Consider the following 3,995-nt stretch of genomic DNA (forward strand, 5'->3'; position numbering starts at 1 on the left):
AAATATGTTTTTAGGTTGGGACAGTGGTGCACACCTATAATCTCAGCACTTTGGGAGACCAAGGCCAGCGGATCACTTGACCCCCAGGAGTTGGAGACCAGCCTGGGCAATATGGCGAAACACCCGCTCCACAAAAGAGTATAAAAATTAGCCGGGTGTGGTGGCACATGCCTATAGTCCCAGCTACTTGGCAGGCTGAGCTGGGAGGATCACCTGAGCCTGTGAAGGTCGAGACTGCAGTGAGCTGTGATGGTACCACTGCACTCCAGTCTGGGCAACAGAGTGAGACCCTGTCTTGAAAAAGTAAATAAATAATAAGTATGTTTTTAAATTTTATGTAATTAAATATGAGGAAGCAATTCTAAAAAACGGTATTTTCCTCCTTTTTTCCATATGAAATGAGAATTAATTTTATACTACCGCACCAAGCTTAAGGCAGTAATTCAAATTGAAGTTCCAGTAAATGATGTTTTCAAAACTCTGTAAGTAGTTTAGACCTTTATAAGCCTTTATAAGCAGTTTTTTTTTTAGCACCTCCGTGGGCAAGCCTGGGCTTTTCACCTTGGTGGTTATTCTGAAGGCAAGTTCACAGCTTTGGTTCACTCAAACTGGTGAGCTTCGCGCAAAGTAAAACAATGTTCCAGTACGTTGGCAGCGTGCCAGTCGTGGATACCTCTCTTCCAGAAGGGATTTTTTAAATCACAAAGTGGACTGATCCAGCACGGATGGCTTACTATAAACTCATTACCATTATGAATAAAACAACTGAAAATGGTCTTCCTGCCCTGGGCCAGAGGAATACTTTATTTATGTTAAACAATGGTACATCACTGAGGATTTGTAAATTGAAGATTACAGAAGACACACTACTAATTCCTCACTGAATAGGCTAGCTAACCCTCTAAGACTCCACCACTTGGTTGTGACCCTGTAACTCTGCCTGGACAAATCCAAGTTTGTGTTATTAAACCACCATAATATTTCAGCAAAACGTCTCTTTCATTAGGGGATGTAGAAGGCCAGTTGATAGCCCTCCATTGCAGCAGCTATCTCCAAATTTATTTTGGAAAACACAATAGCTGAATGGGCCTCACTGTGTGAGTGGTGGTTCCTGCCCTTCCATCTCGTTGGACAGCATGTCTGCTATCATTTTATTAATAGTTGATATGGTCTGGATCTGTGTCCCCGTTCAAAGCTCCTATTGAATTGTAATCCCCAGTATTGGAGGTAGGGCCTGGTGGCAGGTGATTGGATCATGGGTGGATTTCTCATGAACGGGTCACCACCACTCTCTTCATGCTGTCTCACGAGAGCTGGCTGTTTAAAAGTGTGTGACACCTCCCCCCACCCCTCTCTTGTTCGTGCTTTGCCCATATGACAAATCTGCTCCCCCTTTGCCTTCCTCCATGAGTGTAAGTTTCCTGAGGCCTCCTCAGAAGCCAAGAAGATGTCAACACCATGCTTCCTATACAGCCCGCAGAACTGTGCGACAATTAAACCTTTTTTCTTTACAAATTACCTAGTCTCAGGTATTCCTTCATAGCAACGTGAGAATGGCCTAACACAGGAGTGTTAATCAAACTCTGATTTGTGATTTGGTTCTGCCAACCAGATTGTCCTTACTCAGGGAGGGAAGGAATAAATATCCTCAACACTGCCATGTGCTTCTCAGGCCCTCATTCCTTGCTATGGTCTTCTCGCCCATAATCTACTCATCTCACCCTTAGTCCCATCTCAATTAGCTACAATTTAATTCCACCCAAAGCAATTTAAAACATCCCATATTTCTTCCTGAGAAAGAGGACATAGAGTGCTCAGATTGTATCACTTGCTGTGTGCAGACACAAGGACATGGACTGAAAGAAATCACTCCTCTAGAGAGGAAAGGAAGCCCAGCAGCACACTTTTTCCAGGGCATACTAGAGAAAAGCAAAAGCCTTAGCAATGTTATTGATAAAAACTGCCCTGCAAAAGCAAGCATGGAAGAGGCTTAGGACTATCTGAAAATGGCACTAAAAGCCTACAAGAAAGATACAGGAAAAACCAATGTGTTTTCCTACTGTCTCTCACCATTCAGTACAATACTTCTGACACCAGAGGTGTGGGGTTGGATTTCCCTACACACCAACCAAGCAATCAATTCTGCAGCAGACCAGCTAGGTGTCCTGTAATTCGATTTAATTCTGACACTATCTATCAGGTAGCATCAGATCCCATAGGTTGAGGTCTCAGTCCCACAACACTTCCCCCTCCATTTCAGATGCCAGTCACAATCCCCAGATTGTGACCTGTGCTTCTAACTGACCAGCTATAAATTGGGGTTCCCACCACCCTTCCTTAGGTTAGATTTATGTGCTAGACATGTTCATAAAACTCAAGGAAACACTTAACTTGTGTTTACCAGATTATAAAGGATATTACAAAGGATACATATAAATAGCCAGATGAAGGGATAGATAGGGCGAGGCATGAGGGAAGGGGTATGGAGTTTCCATGCCCTTATCAGGCACACCACCCTCCAGGAACTTCCATAAGTTCAGCTATCCAGAAGTTTCCAGAACTCAGTCTTTTTGGGTTTATATGGAGGCTTCATTACATAGGCATGCTTGATTACATCACTGGCTATTGGTGATCAACTCAACCTTCAGCTCTCGCACCTCCTTGCAATTTGGGAGGTGGGGCTGGAAAGCTCCAATCCTCTAATCACGCCTTAATCTTTCTGGTGACTAGACCCTATCCTGAAGCTACCTGGAGGCCCCAGCCACCAGTCATCTCATTAGCATACAAAAGACATTCTTATCACTCCAGAGATTCCAGGGGTTTTAGGAGCTGTACATCAGGAAATGGGGATGAAAACCAAATATATATTTTACAAAATTGCACTGCCCAAAGCAGAATTCCATATCTGCATTTAATCCATCAGGAACAAGACAATTTGCAACAATTTGCAAAGGACGATCTGCAGGCTTTGACTATATAGTAAAAGAAGTTTAGACTAGACCAGAAAAGACACAATTCCCAGGGGGTCCTATAGCTCCCTGGGGTCACATGGCTATGATTTTCTCTTTACTGAGGGTAGGCATGGTGTCTTTCTCTTTTTTTGTTTTCCAAGACCTAAGGCATAATAGGTGGTTAATAAATGTTTTGAGGAATGGAGTAACGAATATATGAATCTATCTTCTCTCAGCTGTTCAGTTTGTGAGGAATTTTCAAATCCTTAATTAAGAACAGATACATCTATACAGAAGCAAGCTAGAAGTGTAAAACAAGCCTTCAATATCTATTATTTAGAGTTGATGGTATGTATGTATGTGTTTAGGCTAACTCAGTACTAAAGCATATTTAGTTCTTATGGTGGAGTTCAGTCATTTTCGGAAAATACTTATGTCAAATTCCTTAAATTTAACATTCTAGACTACCAAAATTCTGAATCACAAAGTGGGTTAAACTAAGTAAGTGGCATATTGCAACTTTTATTGTTTTACAAGATCCAATTCTGTCTCAATATGTGGCATTTTATCATAATACCTGGCCTCAGTGGAACTTTTCCACCCCAAATACTACTCCTGATTTAATTCTTCAGGGTTTTAAAAAAATTCAGATTGGTCTCTATCTAGACCTGCATGAGACTACTGAAACTGGTGGGGCTTAGGGGGGGAGAATGGGTCCCTCAGTGGTGGACCCATAGAGGGTCCTTCTGGCTTCTCCTCTACCCTTAGCCAACATAGGCACTGGGGCAGCAAGACCCCAAATTTCCCAGCAACACATACCCCACTGGCCTGCTCATCCTGCTTCTGCCCCTCCTTCTACTCTTTGTCTCTTCATCTTCCTTCCTTTTCCTTCTTTCCTCTTTTCTCCATTCACAGTCCTTACTCCCTCCTTCCACTGAAGGTCTGTGTTGGTAGCCATGGCAGCATGGCAGGTTCTTTTTTTGGAAGATCCATGGCAACTGGGGCTGGCAGGGCTCATCTAGTAGAAGGATGGCTGAGGAGGGC

The sequence above is a fragment of the Macaca mulatta genome, chromosome 8 (assembly GCF_049350105.2).
Source record: "Macaca mulatta isolate MMU2019108-1 chromosome 8, T2T-MMU8v2.0, whole genome shotgun sequence".
Taxonomy (NCBI): Eukaryota; Metazoa; Chordata; class Mammalia; order Primates; family Cercopithecidae; genus Macaca; species Macaca mulatta.